The 24,495-nt window shown below is 34.7% G+C and overlaps 1 long non-coding RNA gene across 3 annotated transcripts in view; it reads right to left on the minus strand.

Moving 5' to 3' along the window:
- Window positions 1–793: 793 nt before the first annotated feature.
- Window positions 794–24,495, minus strand: part of LOC120103529 (uncharacterized) — a 28,419-nt gene continuing 4,717 nt past the window's right edge. For 2 of the 3 annotated variants that reach the window (XR_005505918.2, XR_005505916.2), the window contains exon 4: window positions 794–24,495. This is a non-coding gene — a long non-coding RNA (uncharacterized LOC120103529). The other variant, XR_005505917.2, reaches the window with a different exon arrangement.

Genomic DNA, 24,495 nt, shown 5'->3' on the forward strand with positions numbered 1-24,495 from the left:
AAGTGATAGAACATGCTTGTGACGATGTGGAGAAAGAAGAACACTCCTTCATTGCTAGTAGAATTGCAAACTGGCACAACCACTATGGAAATCAATATGGTGGTTCCTCAGAAAATTGGAAATAGTTCTACTTGAATGTCCAGGCATACTGCTCCTGGGAATATACCCAAAAGATGTTCTACCTTATTACAAGGACTCATGTTCTACTACTACGTTCATAGAAGCCTTACTTATAACATCCCCAAACTGGAAACAACCTAGATACCCGTGAACGAAGGATGGATACAGAAAATGTGGTTCATTTGCAAGACAGGCTACTTTTCAGCTATTAAAAACTATTAAGGAAGTCAGGGGGCGGTGCTGCTGCTTAGAGATGGCAGTAGCCCTTTCGCCATAGCTGCTGGAATGGAATACCTCTGAATGGAATCAGGATGTCACAGTGTACCTGGGAGGTCTAGACGAGAAAGTGAGTGAAGCAGTGCTGTGGGAGTTCTTTCTCCAGGCAGGGATGGTGGTCAACAACCACATGCCAAAGGGTAGAGTCAAGGCCATCTCCAAGGCTATGGCTTTGTTGAATTCTTGAGTGCGAAAAATGCTGACTATGTCATTAAGACTGTGAACATGATCGAACTCTATGGGAAACCAATACAGGTGAACAAAGCCTCGGCTCACAACAGAAACATGGCTGTAGGAGCCAACATATTCATCGGAACTCTGGACCCAGAAATTGATGAAAAGCTGGTTTAAGATACTATCAGCACCTTTGGATTCATCTTACAGACCCGCAAGATTTTGAGGCCATGAATGGGCAGTACCTTTCACTGTCCTATCACTGTTTCTTTTTTTTTTCTTGTTTGGATACCTTAATTTACATTTCAAATGTTATCCCCTTTCCCGGGTTTCCCATACATAAACCACTATCTAATCCTCTCTCCCCTTCTTCTATGAGTGTGTCCCCATTCCCAACCAGTCAGCCCATTCTGCCTTCCTGCCCTGGCATTCCACTAAAGCAGGGAGGGGGAGCTCCAGCCTTGGCAGGACCATGGGCTTCTGCTCCCATTGGTGCTCAACAAGGCCATTCTTTGCTACATATGTAGCAGGAGCCATGTGTACACTTTGGGTGGTGGTTTAGTCCCTGGGAGCTCTGGTCAGTTGGTATTGTTCTTCTAATGAGATTGCAAGCCCCTTCAGCTCCTTCAATCTCTTCTCTAACTCCTCCAATGTGGAGCCCTTTCTCAGTTCAATGGTTGATTGCTACCCTTTGCTTCTATAATTGTCGTGCACTGTTAGAACCTCTCAGAAGACAGCTATTTCTGATAGGAGTATCAGCATGTGCTTCTTAGCTTCATCTATATTGTCTAGGTTTATATATGGGCTGGATTCCCAGGTGGGACAGGGTCTGAATGGCATCCATACTTGGATGTCCTTCTTCTTGAGCTTCCTGTGGTCTATGGATTGTACCTTGGGTAATTCGAGGTTTTGGGCTTATCCACTTATAAGAGAGTGCATACCATGTGTGTTTTTGTGTGATTGGGTTACCTCACTCGGGGTGATATTTTCTAGTTCCTTCCATTTGCCTATGTATTTCATGAAGTCATTTTTTAATAGCTGAGTAGTACTCCATTAGGTAGATGTACCACATTTTATGTATCCATTCCTTGGTAGAAGGAAATCTGGGTTCTTTCTAGCTTCTGCTTATTAAAAATAAGGCTGCTATGAACACAAGGTCATGTGCCCTTGTTATATGTTAGAACATCTTTTGAGTATATGCCCTGGAGTGGTATAGCTGAGTCCTCAAGTAGAACTATGTAAAATTTTGAGGTACCCCCAGAATGATATCCAGAGTGATTGTGCCAGTTTGCAGTTCCACCAACAATGGAGGAATATTCCTCTTAGTCCACATCCTCACTAGAATATTTTTTCACCTGAATTTTTATCTAAGTCATTTTGACTGTTGTGAGGTGGAATCTCAGGGTTTGATTTTTATTTCACTGATGATTATGGATGTTGAATATTTCTGTAGGTACTTCTCAGCCATTTGATATTCCTCAGCTGAGAATTGTTGATTAGCTCTGTAACCCATTTTCTATTAGGGTTATTTGATTCTCTGGAGTCTAACTTTTTGAATTCTCTGTGTATATTGGATATTAGCCCTCTATTGGATATAAAATTGGTAAAAATCGTTTCCCAAAATGTTAGTTGCCATTTTGTTCTAATGGCAGTATCCTTGGCCTTCTAGAAGCTGTGCAATTTTGTGAGGTTCCATTTGTCAATTCTTGATGTTAGAGAATATACCATTGGTGTTCTGTTCAGGAAATTTTCCCCAGTGCCCATGTGTTTGAAACTCTTCCCCACTTTGTCTTCTATTAGTTTGAGTGTATTTGGTTTTATGTGGAGGTCCTTGATCCACTTGGACTTGAGCTCTGTACAGGCAGATAAGAGTAGATCGATTTGTAGTCTTCTATATCCTAACCTCCAGTTGAATCAGCACCATTTATTGAAAAGGCTATCTTTTTTCCACTGAATGGTTTCAGCATTTTTGTCAAAATCAAGTGACCATGGTTTCTAGGTCTTCAATTCTATTCCATTAATCTACCTGCCTTTCTATGTACCAATATTATACAGTTCTGTCCATATTGCTCTATAATACAGATTGAGTTCAGGGATGGTGATTCACCCAGAAGATCTTTTATTGTTGAGGATAGTTTTTGCTATCCTGAGTTTTTCATTATTCCAAATGAATTTGCAAATTGCTTTTTCTAATGAAGAATTAATTGAGTTGGAATTTTGAAAGGTATTTCATTGAATCTATAGATTGCTCTTGACAAAATGGCCATTTTTCCTATATTAATCCTGCCAATTCAGGGACATGGGTGTTCTTTCCATCTTCTGAGATCTTCTTCAATATCTTTCTTCAGAGTCTTGAAGTTCTTGTCATACCAATCTTTCACTTGTTTGATTAGAGTCACACAGAATTATATTACATTATTTGTGACTACTGTTCAGGGTGTCATTTCCCTAGTTTCTTTCTCAGCTTGTATATCCTTTGAATAGAGGAAGGCTAATGATTTGTTTCAGTTAATTTTACTTCCAGCCACTTTGCTGAAGTTCTTTGTCAAGCTTAGTAATTCTCTAATGGAACTTTTGTGGTCACTTAATTATACTATCATATCATCTGCAAATAGTAATATTTTCACTTCTTCTTTTCAAATTTGAACCCCTTTGAATTCCTTTTGTTGTCAAATTGCTCTGGCTAGGACTTTGAGTACTATATTGAATACTATATTGAGTACTATGTTGGAGAGAGAGAGTGGCTGGCCTTGTCTAATCCCTGATTTTAGTAGAATTGTTTCAAGTTACTCTGCATTTAGTTTGATGTTGACTAGTGGTTTGCTGTACATTATTTTTAATATGTTTAGGGATGGACCTTGAATTCCTGACCTTTCCAGGACTTTTATCATGAAGGGTTGTTCAATTTTGTCAATGATTTCTCAGCATCTAAGATGTTCATATGGATTTTTTCTTTAGTTTTTTTTTATATTGTGCATTATGATGATGAATTTCCATATACTGAACCATCCCAGCATCACTAAGTTGAAGCCTACTTAATCATGATGGATGATCATTTTAATGTATTCTTGGATTTGATTTTTGAGAATTCTATTGAGTATTTTTGTGTCAATATTTATAAGGGAAATTATTCTGAAGTTCTCTTTCCTTGTTGGTTCTTTTGTGGTTTAGGTACAAGTGTAATTGTGGTTTCATAGAATGAAATTGGTAGTGTTCCTGATGTTTCTATTCTGTAGTTTGGACAGTATTGGAATTAGGTCTTCTATGAAGCTTTGATAGAATTCTCCACTAAACCCATCTGGTCCTGGGCATTTTTTTGATTGGGAGAATTTTAATAACTACTTCTATTTCTTTAGGGGTTATGACACTGTTTAGATGGTTTATCTGATCCTCACTTAATTTTGGTATGTGATATCTGTCTCTATAATTGTCCATTTCATTCAGATTTTCCAGTTTTGTTGAATCTAGGTTATTGTAGTAGGATATGATGATTTTTTTGTAATTTCCTCAGTTTCTGTTGCTTTGTCTCCCTTTTCATTTCTGATTTTCTTAATTTGGATACTCTCTCTGTACCCTGTGGTTAGTCTGGCTAAGGGTTTATCTATCTTGTTGATTTTCTCAAAGAAAAAAACTACTGGTTTTGTTGATTCTTTGTAAAGTTCTTTTTGTTTCTACTTGGTTGATTTCAGCCCTGAGTTTGAGTATTTCCTGCTTTTTACTCCTCTATGCTGTATTTGCTTCTTTTTGTTCTAGAGTTTTTAGGTGTGCTATCAAGTTACTAGTGTATCAAGTTACTATGTATGTAGCGTAGTCTTCAGTTTCTCTTTGGAGGTGGCACTCAGAGATAATGAGTTTTGCTCTTAGCACTGCTTTCATTGTGTCCATATGTTTGGTTATGTTGTGCCTTCATTTTCATTAACTTCTACAAAGTTTTTAATTTCTTTCTTTATTTATTCTTTGACCAAGTTGTCATTGAGCAGAACATTGTTTGACGTGTACGTGGGATTTCTGTAGTTTTTGTTGTTATTGAAAACCAGTCTTAGTCCTTGGTGTTATGATAGGATACATGGTATTACTTCAATATTCTTGTATCTGTTTTGTCATGTTTTGTGACTGATATTGTGGTCAATTTTGAAGAAGGTACTCTGAGGTACAGAGAAGAGAGTATATCTTTTGTTTTAGGATGAAATGTTCTATAAATATCTTTTAAGTACATTTGGTTCATAACTTCTCTTACCTTCTCTATATCTTTCCTTAGTTTCTGTTTCCATAATATGTCCAGTGATGAGTGGGGTGTTTATGTCTCCCACTAGTACTGTCTGAGGTTTAATGTGTGCTTCAAGCTGTAGTAAAGTTTCTTTTATGAATGTAGGTGCCCTTACATTTGGAGCATAGACCTTCTGGATTAAGGATTGATCTTGGTGATTTTCTTTTGTGAATATGAAGTGTCTTTCCTTATGTTTTTGGATAACTTTTGGTTGAAATTCGATTTTATTTGATATTAGAATGGCTACTCTAACTTTTTTCTTGGGACCATTTCCTTTGAAAATTTTTTTCTAGCTTTTTACTCTTAGGTAGTGTATGTCTTTGTCACTGAGGTGTCAAAATGTTGGGTCCACTTTATATATCCAGTCCGTTAGTCTATGGCTTTTTATTGGGGAATTGACTCCATTGGTGTTAAGAGATATATTAAAGAATAATGATTGCTCTTTCTTGTTATTTTTGTTGTTAGGAGTGGATTTATATTTGTGTGGCTCTCTTCTTTTGGGTTTGTTAAAAGAAGAATTCTTTTTTTGCTTTTTCTAAGGTGTAGTTTCCCTCTTCGTGTTGAAGTTTTCTAGTATTATCCTTTGTACAGCTGGATTTATGGAAAGATATTGTGTAAATTTGGTATTGTCATGGAATACTTTAGTTTCTCCATCTATGTTAATTGAGAATTATGCAAATAGTAGCCTGGACTGGCATTCGAGTTCTCTTAGGGTCTGTATGACATCTGTCCAGGATCCTCTGGCTTTAATAGTCTGTGTTGAGAAGTCTGGTGTAATTTTGATAGGTCTGCCTTTATATGATACATGATCTTTTTCCCTTACTGCTTTTTATATTCTTTCTTTGTTTTGTGCATTTGCTACTTTGACTATTACATGGCAGGAGAAATTTCTTTTCTGAACTAATCTATTTGGAGTTTTGTAGGCTTCTTACATGTTTATGGTCATCCCTTTCCTTAGATCAGGGAAGTTTTCTTCTACAATTTTGTTGAAGATATTTACTGGCTTTACAAGTTGGGAGTCTTCACTCTCTTCTAAACCTATTATCCTTAGGATTTTCTCATTGTGTCCCAGATTTTCTGTTATGTTTTGGGCTAGGATCTTTTTTAGAATTTATGATAGAACCTTCCAAAAACATATCATATGGCATCTAATTTTTAGTTTTGTTTCTTGAGTTCAAGAAGTTGGAAACTTGTTAATTATTGAATAGAATACCTATATGTACTGAGACATACACACAAACACACATAGGGCATGGGAGAGAGAGAGAGAGAGAGAGAGAGAGAGAGAGAGAGAGAGAGAGAACACTTAAGGATAAAGAAGCCATGAATTTTAAAGAAATCAAGGAGAATGCATGGGAATGTTTAGAAGGAGAAAAGAGAAGGGAAAATGAGGTGACTATAATGTAATCTCAATTTTTAAATTAAAGAAGGGGTTGCCTCTGAGTTCTGAAGTTCTACTGAAGCTATATGTCTGAAATTTACCTGTAGGCATGCTGTGCTTCCTATGATATTATATGATGCTAGTGTTCCATAAAGAGTAAGTCAACTCTACTAGGGTAGTTACCTATCTTAACAGTGTAGAAGAGCTTGATGACTGTATTCCAGAATACTATAGTTACTTCAAACTCTACCAAAGGTTTACAATGTATTTAATCGACTTGTACCAAAGTCACAATGCCACTTCTGTTATAACACTACAGCCCTGGGGGAATTTTCTTTTTTTTATTTATCCTTTATGTGCAATGTTTGCCTTGCATTTGAATTCTAAGCATATTTTCACCATAATTTTTTCAATAATTACTACTCATATTATTATGTAGATTCTGTGTTTATGTTTTGGCACATATTGTCTTGATTAAACAATTTGCAAAAATTTAATTTTCTGACATAAAAATATATATTTATTTTTGTTGTTTTATTTTGCCACTCAATTTTATTGGAACCTGAGAAGTCACTAATTACGAGTAAAAAAGAAGTTTCTAGTATGTTAAATGATTGAGAAGTGCTGGTACTTTTAAATAATGGGATGATTTCAGAATATCTGAAGCATTTTCCTTGTGCATTCAAATTACTTACTTTATATCTTACATCTATAATATACTATCATTATGACTTGCATAACATGTCTGATATCTCTGAGTTTAATTTTTCTCATATGTAAATGAGAAATGCTAATAGATTGTGAACTATGGAATTTTATGACTTTCAAATTATTGAAACTATACTGTTAAGGGTTTTGATGATGATGTTATTACAATTAGAATACTAAGATTCAGCCACTCATATGAGAGTAAAGTTCATATTAATATGTAGATGAAAACTATATTTAGTTTTAAGTACAGTTTTCTAAGTATTAATTTATTGACACATGCACCAACACCATCAAGTGTACTATACCAGCTAATTTATACAGAAAATATTTATGACTAAACCTCCATTGTACTCTGCTTCTAAATATAGCATAGGATTAATGTTTTCATATATTATGTTTCTTTGAATACTTTCAATTAGAAGTTTTTATATGACCTTTTTAAATGCATTAGTTTTTAAATGCATGTATTATGAATATGAATATTCCTGAATTTTTATCATAAAGAAGACATATTTTTGCTGTGTGTTCACTCAACACTCTGGTTATGGTCACAATGGCATAATTGTTTTCTTCCTTTAATATTAAACATCTAAGAAGTCTTGCTAGGCTGTGACTTACATTATTGGTATCTTTTATATCTGAGTAATGAAAACACCAATTCAGTGCAGTCGACTGTCAGGCAATTTCTATGCATTAAAAATAGGTAGCAGCTTTCATTAGCGGGATTTCACAGTCAAAACTGTAATGGTTCTTCCAGTGTTTCTATTTCAAAATGCAAGCTGCTTGTTTGCAAACACAGAGGTTGGACTTGCCAATTATGCTAATCATTGCTTAGAGAAATCTCTGGAACTTCACTGTTTCAGGAAATACTTGTGAAATTGATTTCAATGCTGTCACTACCACTATATATTACCTATCTTTGTGTCCCAAATAAGTGTTATGAAACCACGTTATGAATCTACTTTTCAGGAATTAATGGTTTTATTAATTTTAAAAAATTTTAAACTCTTTTGCTTATGAATTAAGTTGAAAATTCCATAGAATAGCTAAAGTGATGGCAGAATGGCTTCCATGATGTACTCCATGGTATGATATGGAAGACAAAACTTATTTCATCACATATTTCACATTTGTATATGGGTAGTCTTACATTATTGTAATAAAATGCAAAAACACTATATCATTTATGTATTTATTTATACACATAGTTACCTGTTAATGATAACACTAATATTTAGTAATTGGTAAATGTCAGTAAAAAATATTCTTTCTTAGTATAAAAATTCATTTTATTGCTCTATAATCAATTACTTGAAACCAAGAAAATATACATCATAAAGCATATGTAAATACAATTTTATATACTATTTAAATATATAATATAAACATATGAATATATATTTATATATACATATATATGAAGAGATGTATTATATAATTCAATGGCACTATTCTTTTTTTAACTCTTTTGTACATTGTATGTATCAAGTGTATTGGGAGGGTATTTCTATTTATTTACATTCCAGTCATAGTCCCCTTCTCATTCCCCTCTCCCATAGTTTTTCATTCCACTCCTCATCCCTTTTGTCTCTTAAGAAGGTGCTCCCCCACCAGATGTCCCCTTCCTGGGTCTTCAAGTCACTCAATGATTAAGCATATCTTCTTCCACTGAGGCCTTTGCTATATTTGACCAAGCAGACCTTTGCTATATTTGTGTCAGGTGCATTGGGCCAGAACAAGTATGATCCTGGTTAGTGGCCCAGTCTCTGGGAGTGGTAAGTTGAGACTGCTGGCCTTCCTGTGGGGTTGATCTCCCCCTCAGCATCTTCAATCCTTCCCCTAATTCAACAATAGAGGTCCCTGACTTCAGTTCAATGGTTGAGTGTGAATATCTGCTTCTCAATCAACTGCTGGTAGGGCCTCTTATAGGACAACCATGCTAGAATCCCACTGTAAGCATATCACAGCATCAGTAATAGTTTTAGGCCTTGGTGCCCTCCAGAGATGTTTTCCAAGTTGGGCCAATCATTGAACTGCCCTTTCTTTAGTCTCTTCTCTATTTCTGTCCTAGCACTTCCTTTAAAGAGGAACAGTTCTGGGTCATAAATTTTGACTCTGGGCTAGTAACCCTGTTCTTCTGTTTGAGGTCATGTATATGTACTAAAGGTGGTTTGTTTGAGTTTTGTCTTCCCAGTATTCAGTATTTTGGCTAAGGTCAACCTCACTGAGTCCTTAAAGTCTCTTAGCTCCTGTGTCTCTGGTGCTTTCTAAAGCCTCCCTCCCTGAACTTCCACTCCCGATGCTGCTTACCTTCATTCATTCTCTTGGCACTCTGGGCTTCTCTCCTCTCAACCCTCCTAATCCTGTTTCCATTTTCTCCTCTCTTCTCCCAACCAGGCTCTTCCTTGCTCCTTCTGAGTGTAGTTGAATCATACTCACATGATCCCTTCTGCTTGTGACATTTCTTATTGTCAGCAGGCTGTATCATAGGTACTCTCTACTTTTGGGCTAATATCCATTCTTGTTACTCTCATGAAATAACTGGCTTCATATGCAAGAGTCTACTCCTAATCTTTCTTCTAATAGATCTTTGTGTCTCTGGGATCCTTCACACAGTACCACACTCTATTACTACAGATTTATAGTTAGACAACAAATAGCCTAACTTTTTTTTCTTGCTGAAGACTGAACTATGTGGGTTTGTTGTTGTTTTATATTATTTTTTGGTTTCTATTATCTATTTCTGAGAAATATGACTTTGGCATTTTGACAGCAATACTTTTCAATTTGTAGTGGTTTGCTGAGATAATATGGGCATCTTAAAAATTCTTCTAGACCATGAATAAGGATTATTTTTTCCATTCATTTATCTTTTTGAACTCTTTTATCAATGTTTTATCATTGCTTAGTTCCACACATTTAAAAAGACACAGAAGATATTAAAAGTGTTAACCTGATTTCAGTTTTGTTATTGTTGATGTTTTTGAAAATACCAATGAAAGACATACAGACAGGAAACAAATGTAGAAAAATCTGCTCACCACAACTTCCAGTAGAGAACTGAAAAAAGCAGAACAAAACAACAACAACAATAACAACAACAAAAAAACCCAATAACTAGATTTTAGTTAACACTGATAAGAATAGCTATTATCAAAACCACCAGAGACTACACTATGACACATAATTTATAACAATATAAAATTATTTTGGAAGATATGGGGAAAAGATAAGTTTTACATACTATTTGAGGAATGTAAGTTGGCATGGTGGAAAGGGACAATGTGATCTTCAAAATATAAGCACAAAGCGGTATATGATGGAATTGTTCTCCTTCATTGTATAAAGCTAAAAGATATAGAGCCTATATATGTTAGATGAATTTTCATCTTAATGTTGACTAGGCATTATTCAAAATAATTATGTCAATCATGCTGATTGACAGATAGTTGGTTAAAGTAAATGTGAACCTGGGTGTGGTGGCTAATGCCTAAAATACCAACTATCAAAAGGTTTACAAGTATTGGAGACTGTCTGGATTTTGATGGTGTCCTGGACAAGATTTAGTTCTCAGCATCATATTGTGAAGACCATAGTTGCCTGAAGTGCTTAACCACCTGTGACTCCAGGTCCAGGAAATCAGAAGTCCCCTTCTAGACCATACAGTCAGAGCTGAGCTGGCATAAATTTAAGTAAGAATAACTCATTAAAAAGTGTGCAATAAAAACATTATTCACCCATGAAAATGAGAAAAGCCTGGCCTTTTACGTTCTGTCCCTATAATGATACTGCTATCCCTGGAGAAAGTTATGCAATGCAAAGAAATCAGTGCACAAATTTTATATGACTTGACTTATACCTTAAACCCAATGAAGCCTAATTCATTGAAGGAGAGAGAAGGATGATGTTTATCAGTGTTAGAAAGGGTGGTCAGACAGGGAGGTATAGTGAAAAGTGGCCTACTTGAAATTGTTGAATGAACAAGTTTTCAGTATTCTCACTACAATACATGCACACATATATACACGCAGGCATGATAGGTGAATTAGTTCATTTGATGGTAAAAATTCCCACAGAAGGCAAAACTATACCAAGTGCTAATGTTATTTATTTATATAAATAGAAATCTATCAATGGAATACATTAATAAAAGAATTCTTCAAAAGTAAACTCAGAAAATGGTAAACATGTTATTGGTGCGGTTGGTTGAAATATAACTTCTTTCCTCCCTAGACTACAAAAAATTTCTTTGCTTTGATTTTGTAATTATGTGAGAAGACCATGAAATCAGTGAAAATGTGTTCCTTTCAGGTAAGTTAGCAATTGCCTATCATGTTTTGAACAAATAGAAAAAGAAATAGTGGGATGGCAAGTGATTCAAAGTCTCAAATCAATAGATCTGAATGCAAAAATACTATGCATTTTATCACCAATATAAATATTTCCTTAAGATTTCTAATGACTTAGAACAACATAGCAACTAGGGCATATATTTGATATGTGACAGCCTATGCATTTGGGGAAGCACTATTAGACCTGTGACTCTTTTCTTAAGTACAGTGTTGGGGATAGCCAAAACTATTGTTGCACTAGACAACTATCAACATCAGGAATTTCAACAATGCTGGGGTGGCTCAGTCACTCCATATGACAGAGTTGGCCATTTTATGAATGAGGCATGCATGCTCTGTAGCAAAATAGGCTGTGAAAAATTAGAGAAAGAGGAGGTAAATGTCCAATTTTAAAGCTGATTTTCTCAAGGTTTGTGATATTTTAGAACAATGACTTTCAGAAATCATATAAGTATAATCCGTGGAGTAGTTTATGCTATATTGTATGTTTCAACAAGAAACATTGCAGCTTCTAGATAAAAAACAGTTAAGTAGATAATTTCTTGTTGTTCTTTTTTCCTGTTTTTAGTTCAGAAATCAATTCAATGCATATATGCAGTTTCAAAATTGTACGTGTAGGCAATGTTTATTGCAGAGTACAACAGTTCATAGAATAAATGAAGTGTTGGGAATTTAATGAACAATGTAATCCCTAAGTTTAAAACTTTTACTTTTAACTAGAAGGGTATAAGTCACATGGAGGAATATTTTAAACAAATATTACAAAATGCATAATCACCACAGAAGCAGGAAAATGATTGTACTTTAAAAATGGTAGTTTATTAATTCCTTAAGAATTATATAAAATGCCATTTGATCATATTTATCTACTTCCCGATTCCTTTAAAATATACCCCTACCTCATTATTTTTTTTTCTACTGAGTACAATTTGTATCACCCAAACCTTTTTAGACACGAAGGCATCCTTTAATGCATCATTGACTTACCTCTGGCTAGAAACTTAAACATTAGAATTTACTCTCAGCATCTATCATTTACCAATAGCTCCTCATGTAGGGTGAAATTTCAGGTCCCTCTCCTATATCAATGTTGGAATTTTGTCAGGCTGGAACAAGCACAGGTTTTGTACATGTTAGCACAAATATTATGAGTACTTAGGAGCAGTTTCCATTCAATGTCTCCACAGAACAATTTCTTGTAGTCATCTACACTCTCTGACCCTTACAATGCTTCTTCTTTCTCTGGAGCCAATGTACTCAGACCTTTGAGAAAAGAGTTGAGATATAGATATCAAATTTAGGAGTAAGTAATTCAAAATCTACTTAAGTATAAAAATTATTTATTATATGTCCTATGTATTAATGTGTTGCTTACATATATGTACATGCTCCCTATCTGTGCTTAGTGGCTGGAAGAATGCATTGTATCTCCTGGGACTTGAGGTATAAATGGTTATGGAATATCATGTGGGTGCTGGATTCCAAACAGGTGTACCCGAGAAATGCAACTAGGGCTAATAAAGTCTGAGACATATCCTCATTAAACTTGACAGTCTCTTATTTTCCATATGTTGATTAGCTATGGGTTTCTGATATTTACTGCAAGAAAAACCTCTGATTAGGGCTCAGAGGTTCATTAATGTACATATATAGAAATAACATTAAGATTTGTGTCAATACTTCATCCACTTATAAGAACAGTAGTAGTTGGTACAAAATCTATTAGCTATCTAGTCATTTGTCCCAAGATTAATGCCACATGTGTGCTCAATCTTGTGGAATGAGTCTTAGATCCAATCATAAAGTTGTTGATTATTCCCCTAAAATTCATGATACTATTGAACCAATGTGAATTTGTTCATAGTCTACTCATTATTCAAGTTTACAGGATTTACACCTGGATGAGACTGATCATTCCTTTGCTTCTTCAGTACTATACATAGCACTTGTAAGAGTGTAAAATGCATCCAGTAGGGATAAAATTCTTAAGGGAGTCTCAGCAGGGATTCTGTCTATTCTATGATAAAAACATTTATTGTTGTAGTATATACATTGGGTATCAGCTCTATTATGAGTGTGTGCTACTCCTCTCTTGATGTTCAGATAACACTTGAAGGATAGCAGGCTTAAAGGATGAAGCAGAGCCCCTAATGGGTGAGGTCTGTAGGATCTCAATCTGGCTGTGATTAAGTGCTTAATGGGAGAAGGACTTCTCCAAGGATTTTAATGGAACAGCTCTCAAATGATTTTAGGTTGTATCCATACTTTTATTTGAGGTGGACTTTAAGATATGCTACAGAGCCTTGGAGGGAGGTAGGCGTTTTTCTTAGGGTAAATTTAATTAGCTGAAAGTTAAAGTTCTGAAAAAGCCCCATTTGTTTGGAGAGGCATTCCAGGAATCCCAGGTACTTGCTGGGTGGTGTCTTATTGGGAAAGAGGAAGCTGAACTTGCATGTTTCCCTAGGTAGAGGGTGTGGGAAGTCAAGTTCCCCAGACAAGGTCAGATGATTAAAAGGCTCCCTTTTGAGCCTATCTGGACATGTAGATAATTTGAGGAGTTATCTGGATATGGTAGACTCTAACTTGAATTAGACGGGGTTTTTTTTCCACATACTGTCTTTAATAATAAAGTCTTATCATCAAGTTTAGAAGATAAACCAGCAACATTGTTAATACTCTATAATTTATAAGGAGCCATATATGAACTCACTGGTCAACAAGTTCAAGAGAAACGACTCATTCTTGGAGTTGGCCTTTAATTTATGTTTATGCCCCATATTTAGGTAACTTTACTCAAACTCTGCTTACTAATGTTTATTTATATATTTTAGAACTTTTCAGTAGTAGATTTCCTTTTAACTTCTGAAAATGACTTTAGTTATCCCCCTCACTGATTCATGCCTACCATGCTCTCACATTCTTCAGCACACTATAGAAATTTTGCTTCATGATTTCAACTCCCTCCTTTATATCTTTGCATTCTTCCTTCTTTGAAAAATTTCTTTTTTAAAGCACTACCAACTAAGCTCACCATCTGTAAGTACCTCAAGTGTATACATATCTTTTAAGACAAGCACACATGAGTATAGATGTAATTTACACTTCTGGTTCTGGATTACCCTACTTAGTATGATTATTTCCAGGTTCATCTATTTATTTTGAGAATACATGTTTGTTTGTTGTTTCAAATCTGAATAAGATTCCATTGTGTAAATAAAGAACACTGTTGCTATTTAGTTACTGGACGATGGTCATGAAGGTTGTTACTATTTCTTAGCTATTATGAATAGAGCAGCAATGAATGTGGATGAGTACCTAACTTTGTAGTAAGATACAATAGGAAAGTTTAATGACAACAATTATAGTGCAACACTAGACAGCAGAAAATTTAAGCATATCATTACTAAACTTGATAGATCAAAATTATGTGTATGAGTGTATGTGATTATACATACATATATATGTGTGTATGTGTGTGTACATATATATATCAAATATATATGTGTGTGTGTACATACATACATATACATACATATATATGTGTGTGTATGTGTGTGTACATATATATATCAAATATATATGTGTGTGTGTGTGTGTGCACTTTACTGTAATATTGTGGTAATTAATGTTGACTATAGACTTGAAATTAGTGGAATCATTTGTGAAACATTTCTGGAATAGGCTAGCTGAAATGTAATATTTAATTTCATAGTGGTGGATATCCAACAAGTACACAGCCTAGGTATAAAGATGTCCAAGGACAAAGTTGCATTGATTTTCTGCCTTCACTTTGGTCATCAAAAAGACACCATGACCAAGGCAACTTATAGAGCAAAGAGTTAATGTAGGGATTACAGTTTGGAGGGTTAGAGCCTATGACTACCTTGGTGCGGATTATGGTAGCTGGCTTGACACTGGAGCAGTAGCTGTGACCTCACAATTTGATCAACAAATAGAAGGCAGAGAAACCGAGAATGGTACTACTCTTTTGAAACTTCTAGGCTCACTTCCCAAATTAAACCTTTCCTTCAGCAAGACTATATCTCCTAATTCTTCCTAAACAGTTAATGCAATTGTGAACCAAACATTCAAATATATGATCCCCCGAGTCATTCTCACTCAAACTATCAAAGCATTATTTCAACTAGGTATGTTTGCTGCTTCTGTAACTATTCATGGGTGACATTAGACTATAGCTTATTAGAACTAATAATTTGGATCTAATATTCATAATTCATCAAGAATACACCAAAATTCCCACATCTCCTCAGGACTGGTGAGATATGTAAATCCATGAACTGAGCAGCTGTAGAGTTCTCCACTTCTCTAGTATCCAGATGACTATTGACAGACTACCCAACTCCTATAGTATAAGATAATCTAGTAATCCAAGTTTATTTATTTATGAATTTATTTGTTATTTTTCTCTTTTATTAAAGATAGATTCTTTTCTCATATAAATACTGTGAATATTGTTTTCCCTCCCTCTAATCTTTTTATTTCCTCTCTACATCCCCTCCTCTGCAGATTCACTCTCTTTCCATCTTTCATAAAAAAAAATAGGCTTCTAGGAGACAAGAATGAAACATAACAACATAAAATATGTAGGACTAAACAAAAAAACAACACGTTGAGGCTATAGAAGACAACTCAACAAAAGAAAAAGAATCCCAAAAATAAGAACAACAATCTGACTATAGTGAACAGAACAGCAATGAACATGGTTCAGCAAATCTCTCTGGTAGAATGAAGCATCCTTTAGGTCAAGAGTGGCATAACTGAATCTTGTAGTAGATTGATCTCCACCTTTTGGGAGAACCGCCATCTTTCTGTACTCACACCAGGAGTAGAGGACTGTTCTCTTTATTCTACATCCTTGCTAGTAGGAGATACCACTTGTGTTATTGATATTAGCCATTCTGATGGGCATAAGATGTAATCCCAATGAAGTTTTAATTTGCATTTCTCTGATCTCTAAGGTTTTTAAACATTTATTTCTCTGGTATTTGACTTTTCTCTATTGGATAATAGAGAAAATTATTGAACAATAAAAGAATTACTGTGTATCTCACCCTTTGTTGTGGTTTGTAGTGATATTACAAAGCTCTCACAATAAAAACTACACTGCATTGGCATAGAACTGGTAGATGGAAGGATGGAATCAGAGTGAAGACCCATACATAAATCCACACACTTATGAACAGCTACTATTTTTTTAATAAAAACCCCAGAAATTCACACTGGAAAAGCGGACAGCCTCTTCAAAAAATAGTGCTGGTGAAACTAGATGTCTGTACGTAAAAGAATGCAAATAGATATATCCTCATAAAACTCAGGTTCAAATGGATCAAAGACATCAACATGAAATGAGATACATTGAATCTTATAGAGAAGAAAGCAGTGAATGAATAGCTTTGAACTCATTGGCTCAGAAGATCCTCCTTAATGCTGATAGCATACACTCTAAAATAGACCATAAATAAGTAGATCTTCATGATAATACAATGTCTCTATAAAGCAAAGAACACCATTTTCAGACTAAGCAACAAACTACAGAATATCAAAGATTTTTTTTTACCATTAGATATGTGACAGAGAAGAAACATCCAAAACATGTAAAGAACTAAAAAATATTAGATTTCAAAAACCTAAATAGTGGAAATAAATAATAGTCTCCAGATCTGAATCTTGATTTATAATGCTTATGATTTCTATCAGTTGTATTCCACCAGAGGAGTTGGGAGTTTAGCTCAGAAATAGAATTCCTGCCTAGCAAGCACAAGGACCTGGGTCCAGTTCTTAGCTCAGTGGGGGTGGAGGGGAAAGAACAAAAGGTAACTGTATTCCACAAGAGATCTCTGTCTTATATTCTTGTACAGAGAAAGGAAACATTCGAAAGTCAAATGTATATAATCTGTTTAAACCACTGCCAGTGTTTGAGGATGTGTGCTCCTATTGGTTATGTCAGAGGCATAAAAAATCTACTCTTGTAGTCTGTGGTGTATAGAAGACAGATGCATTAAGATGGAAATGTCTTGCATTATCATCTATACTCCTCATGGGGTGTTGAACTTTTTTTCTTTTTTAATTTTATTTAATCTGGTTTTACAGTCCAGATTTTATCCCCTTCCCAGTCCACCCTCTGACTCTTCCACAACCCATACCTCCTTTCCTGTCTCCATAACGGTGTCTCCAGGCCCATCCCCACCCTCCACCTCACCATACCTCCACACTCCATGAATTGCTGAATTTTAATAAAGATTTTTCCTTAGATTTTAGATAAACAGCATCTTTTGTTCATAGTCATGTAATATAATCAATCTCTCCTTCCTATTATGGACAGTACAAGTCAAACTTTCAAAGTAGTCTTTGCAGGGCACTTACCACTACATCTGTGAACTTGTTGAAAAAATAATCATAAAGTAATTATTCACAAAAATGTTCTTGGAGTTAATAATATACATAAAATATTAGGGATGGGGCTGGAAAAAATGGCTCAGCAGTTAAGATCACCGACTGCTCTTCCAGAGGTCCTGAGTTCAATTCCCAGTAATCACATGGTGGGTCACAACTATCTATAATGGGATCCAATGTCCCCTTCATGTGTGTGTGAAGTCAGCAACAGTATACTCAGTTACATGGAATAAATAAAATAAAACTTTAAAAAATAGTAGGGGTACATAATGAAATAATACTTAACAGAAGCTGATTTTTTTTCATGTGTGTCCTTTAATAGTGTTACATTTTTCCATCTTTAAAAATTTATAGTGCTAACAGAGAACTACAACTATCTTTTGAGTTTATTATAACTTATATCCTTATATTCACTTTGTCTTCTTTTGTTCAGGATTTCCAAATATATTCAATAGAAACTTCGTCAAAGCACTAAGTCTTAGAAACAGGAGATAAGACTGACTTTATATGCCTTGAAGCCTTAAGTATTTGGAAGCCCAAATTTATACTTGTAAATCTTTAGGATATGGATAAAGTTTTAAAAATATTTACATGATCAAGCAATGACAAAAACCATGTACAAAAATAATTAGCTAAAGTGTGGGAAAAAAATCTCCCATACTCCATCACAAGCCAGTCTCACTGTGATTCTACCTGCTTTTCAGTGTCCTTATTTCTAAGATCCGCATTAGCTTATTCCTGCTCAAGGAGGTCATCTGTACCTTAGGATTCATACAAAAAGTGAGCTCTGCAAATGCTCCAAGAGTTACACAGATGGCCAATGAGAAAGGAGTGCTCACTTTTACACTTTCATGAAACTAACCAACTCATTGTCTGCACAGCTATGTTAACACATCAACATCATTTTACACTTTACAAGAGCCTAGTTTTGTTTTAAAAATGAGCATCTCTACTTCTGGATTTTAGGAAAAATTGCAAAGCAAACATGAGCAAAATGCCATTCTCCAAATTTGCTTTTAAATTTTCAATGTTTTGAGTTTTGAAAGTAAATATTTGATCTCACAGAAAGTGTCTGTAGTTCAGAGAGCAGTTGACAGGCTTAAAAATGGACACAGAATTACCAACTTCATGACGATTTTCTGTTTTTCTTCAGAGTGGCAATTGCTTATGACTTAAAGCTGGAAACACTGACAGATTACTTAATGCTTCAACAATGCTGTAAATCAAGGAAAACGTTTAAGAGCTAGTTATAAGTGGGGCAGCGGCCCACTCACTAAATTTTCAAGAGCTATAAGCAAACATAAAAAGCTTGGAATTTAAGCACATTCATGATTTGGACTACTTAATGGGCCACATTCGGGATTCTAAGTGACACTTGTACAATAAAAAAAAAAAAAGAACCAAGACAGGGTACAGTGCTGAAGTGGCATGGTATTATGGTCAAAATGTACTTGCCCAAGGAGCTTGAGTTCCATTTATAGTAAAGAATTAAAGCATTGTATAAGGAATAAAATTAAAATAAGTGCAGATAACACCCAAAAAGAAAAGAATGAGAATGTGGAGTAAAGTTTCCAGAAAAAAATTGCACCTGTGAGTTAAAATATCTCTAACACTAATGAGAAGTTCATGATTGTGGAAAGTTGGAAATGTTGGCAAAATTGAGATTATCTTGAGCTACCTTTGGTTCCTTTGTTGTAAGTTACTTCTCACATTTGTGTCTAATATAACCTATGTGTTACTATCAGGTCAGTCATGTGGGAAGATAGTGATTCAACATGCCAGCTCCTAATGACCCAATAGAGAGTGTCATCAGGTGGTATGTAAAAAGATTCCCAGATACTTTTAGTTCATCTATACAATATTAATATGAATATATTTAATAATACATATGCATTTATTTTGTTATGTGACTATAAATATTTTTGTAACCATGTTTACATTGGATCATAGTGGATAGCACAGGCTGGATCCATGTTAAAGTGTCATAGTCATTCACATTTAACTCAGAAATGAATGACTTCTCACTCACCTTGAAGTAGCAGCTGTGCTTTCTGTTGATAGACTTGATGGGAAATTTGGTGTTTATTTTATAATGTGTTCATGAACTTGAGTTTCAGGCCTGGGAAATGAATGCTGAACTCTGTTACGATTATAAATTATCTGACTTCAAAAATATTAAAGAATATTTTTGTCGACAAGGCCAAAAGAAGATCATTGATTTGTAGGAACATTTTAGTTTATTTTGATTTTCACAATATAGTATTAGGTGTAGCCAATGGCAAAATGCCTATGTCAATTCAGACAAGAAATTAGTGTTGATAATATAATTTCTAATGAAAGTTTCCCCTCCCATCAATATGTAGTGAGTTGACAATGAAGAGACTTCTACCAAAAACATTTAACTAAGTTATGAGTTTGAATCACTTTGGAAATCAAATATGTAAATCAGAAAGATCGTTCCTCTTGTCTATGACCTAATAAAACATAGCTACATTGCCACTTCTAGATGTATAGTGACAAGCAACAAAAAGAATGAATGGCAGGAAAAAAAAGAGAATAAGAGTGTCCAGCTACTACCTGCATTACTGCTTTGCTTTTTAAATATACTAACATAAATATACTAACACTGAAGTTTTGAACTACAGTCTTGAAGCAGTATCTCTGAACTTTAGCAGTATTTCATGACTAGTAATTTTAGAGTAGAATAATAAAATTAAAATGATTTCTTTTTGAAGAGTTATTCACACAGAATGGTGAATTTAATTTAGCTTCCCTGCTCAATGCTTCACAGTTATATTTTTCAACCACTCGAGGAAAATAAAGCTTTACAAAACTAAGCCATAGTAAAAATTAATTATATTTTAAATCTAGATAATGCACACTGTTTCTCTTTCAAGGAGTAAATATCATTTAATTTACTAAAAATAATAATGTAAAGGTCACTGCATACCCTTTCTCTCTTCTTTGACACCTTTGAGCATTCATCTCATTGTTTGACTGTTTACCTCATGCATTCAGTAATATAAATTCCTTGGCATTTAGCTGGTTCTTTTTCCCCTTGTGGCTTGAAGTTCTTTCTCTTTTTTAATTAGATTGACCTTTTGGTTCACTTGAATGCCCTCAACCTGACAAAGAATAACTGCTCCCTTAAAAGCCTACAAGGAACGTTCTCACAGTGAAAACACTGACAGAAAAATGATCATTTTGATGCTGTGTTCTGAGTAATGTATAATCGCTACTTTCCAGAATCAATAACAGCAATATCTACTCTTCCCAATTTGTGAAGTTTTTATATGATGAAGTGATCTATATTTTTGCAAAGTTAACATTGTATACATTGTATAGGGCTCCTTATAATTAACATACCTAAATGTGTTTTAAGTAAAAATATAATGGCTGACCTCCCTTATGACTCTAAAACTCCATGTATAGAAATAGTGAAATAAAAAATATGACTCATTCTCACTATGTGTACACACAATTTACATATGCATTTGTGAATATGTATATACACACATCTACCTTTTTGTATTCATATAACAAATTCAAAGGAATTCACTTTATTGTAGTTTACTGCTGACATTGTATCTAGACTAAACAGTTATACAGTAAATTCTAAATCACTCAAGAATATATTATTATCTGACCTCCAAAGTGATTCAGAATGTATAGCTTATGTAATTTTGAGTAGGTAATAAATCCATTTTGAATAATTGTTATATAGATCAAAGTTTGAGAAAGTAATTCAAAATATCTGTTTAATAAAAAATAGTGATTATAGCACAGATATCTAATTCTAATAATTTTCATTGCTATTTCAATATCCAATGAGATAAAAATACTTAAACTCTTTAAGAATTGACAGTCATATTGCCAATTGACTAATATCAACTCCTGATAGCTGCTGATAAGCCTGAATGAGAAGGGTGATGAATTGGTGATAGTCATGTATTTTAGGGTTGTATTTAAGCCCTTTTCATAACAGTCTAAAAAATCTCATTAGGTAAATTGGTATGCTATTCAAATTTGTAAGTCTGATCATACTAGTTCTGTGGTGTAGTACTATAGACAAGAAGCTATGAAAAAAACTAAAAAAAGTAGTTATTTTAAAGCATGGTATATAAACTATCATTTTATAAAGAAAAATACTGCAATAACTGATTAAATTTATATTGTTAATTCAATAATTGAGAATAGATTAGTGGTATGTTTTGGCTTATAGTTTAAGGAGGAATACAGTCCATAATGTTGAGGAAGGCATGAACACAGAAATGCAAGCCAGCTGATTACATTGCATATGCAATGAGAAAACTGTAAAGAACAGGAAAGGAAGCCAGTCCAGAAAACTTCAAGACTCATGGCTACTGACCTCCTACCTCCAAGGAAGCACCACCTACCTACAGTTATTTAACCTTCTAAAGCAGTGGCAATAACTGAGGACTGGCAGTTCAAATACAGACATTCCATATTCAAAATACCCATGATTCATATAGACTCGTGGTCACCTAATAACAAAAATTCATATATTCCAATTTCAAAAATCTCCATAGTTTTTCTGTGGCTTTGTATGTTGATGTATATGAAAGTACATGCATGTATGCATAAATCTGTACTGTGTGTATTTGTGTGTGGAAATCAGAAATGTTTTAAATGATGTTACTATGCTATTTAAGATGATTTCCTTGGTAGTCAGGACCTTTCAAAGTATACTAGGTAATCTGTCTATGAATAACAGGATCTATTTGTCTCTACCTCTCCAGTACTGGGATTACAAGCTTGCACAGCTATGCCCAGCTGTCTTTCCTTTAAAGGTAGCTTTTGAGGAGATTGAATGCAAGATTTTATGCTTCTAAAACCGGCACTATATAAACTTAGCCATCCATCTAGCCCTAACAGCACTGTAAACTTTAACAGACTAAGCATTGTTGAAAATCACAAATCCTAGTCTCTTCTGAGACCAAGGGAATCACTTAGGTATGAGGTTATATAACATCAAAATGCAAGTTATCTATCTGTGATATGCAATGACAGAATACACATCCACATCCAAAAGTAAGCAACAAGGATATAGAGAAAACAGTGTCTTACTGTTCCATGCTGAGAAAAACATGAACATAAGCAACTCGAAAAAAAGTTTTGTTGGGGATTACTTAAATATTCAGAGGGTGAACTCATTATCGTTATCATTATCAGAGTCATGGCAAGAAACCTGGCAAGAGCCAGCAGACATAACTCTGTCTGTAGTAGTAGCTCAGAGCTTACATCTTACATGAGAGTTTGAGACAGACACAGCAAAAAGAAGAGTTAGAGGGAGTGAGGGTACAGTCAGGGAGGGAATAGAGGAGGGAGTAGGGAGGAGGGAGGGAGGGAGGGAGGGAGGGAGGGAGGAAGACAGAGACACAGAGAGAGCATTGGCTTTTGAAATATCAAAGTTCACCCCAGTGGCTCACCATGTTTAGCAGGGCCACAACTACAACTCTCCCAACAAGGGCATACTTTCTAATTTTGCCAAAATAGTTCCACCAACTAGTCACCAAGAATTTAAAATTTGAGCATATGGGAACCATTCTAATTCCAAACACACAAAGCTCAATCAAACAAAAACTGCGTCAAGAGGCCATGAGAAATCATCTGTGTTCCAAGGAGCTCAGGTAGACCCTCCTCCCTCCAGTTCAGCCACCTGCAGCACAGAACCTTTCTCTCTAGCTATTTCTGCTTCTGAATGTAGCTTTTCATATTTGGACAACCTGTGGTTGTGACATCTCCAAAATTTTTAATTCTACATTGAAACTTGATCTGCATTATTAAATCTTCATGTAGTGGTCCTTTAAGAGATCTTTCCTAACATTATACCTATACCGCATGCTTCCTAATCTAACAGCTTTCTCAAAACTTGGTTTCAGATTCCATGATCACATGAATATTGCATCATTCATTCCTGGAAAAGCTGTATGATATGACTGATGTTGCCAAGTTCTGCTGTAAACATGAGTTATATAACTTTCTTGCTTGTATAAAGTCTGTAGTAGCCTCTGTGTACATAGGTGTACATAGGTAGCTGTTTTTACACAGGATCCCCTTAGCAGCATTCTCAAACTATGCTCTTTCCCTTCATATGTAAGTCTCTGTTGGTAATATTTTGCCCTTATAGTACCCTTCTTATTGTTTAGCTTCAGAGCATGAGTATCTTTAACAGTATAATTTTTTAAAGCAACATAGCAACTGTTTCCACCTCACTATCTGTAGGTTTAAATCTTTAACTTTCAGTTTCTTAAGCATTGTTCCTCCATTTTTTCAGTTTGTGTGATTGGAAAAGTGAATACAAATTGTATGAATTAACCATGGCATGTACCGAATGCTATCTTGAATTGAATCTACTGCTGTCAAAGTTTTCCATTATATTGAATTCAGTATCACTCAAAACATAGGTATTATTTCGCCACATTCTTACCAGAATATAATATGAATGAATTCTGGAGCTCTTCCTGATAATGTATATAGTCACTTTGGATACTTTTTGAGCCTTCATTATCCATATCATTATTGCTAACGTGGTCTTCTGATTTCCTATCAACCTGACTATTAAGCTCTGCTGAAAGCCGAATTTTCTAGGCTAAATTTGTAGGGATTTTTCAGGGTTAATCTCATTCTACCCACAAACCTATTTTAAAAACAAACAAACAAACAACAAACAAACAAAAAACATGACTACTAGCTGGTTTGGCTTACCATGGCAATGGAAACATGGCTGGATAACAGTTTTCCAAATTAGTTAATTTTCTTCATTCTGTGACAAATAC

Source organism: Rattus norvegicus, chromosome 6, assembly GCF_036323735.1.
Source record: "Rattus norvegicus strain BN/NHsdMcwi chromosome 6, GRCr8, whole genome shotgun sequence".
NCBI lineage: Eukaryota > Metazoa > Chordata > Mammalia > Rodentia > Muridae > Rattus > Rattus norvegicus.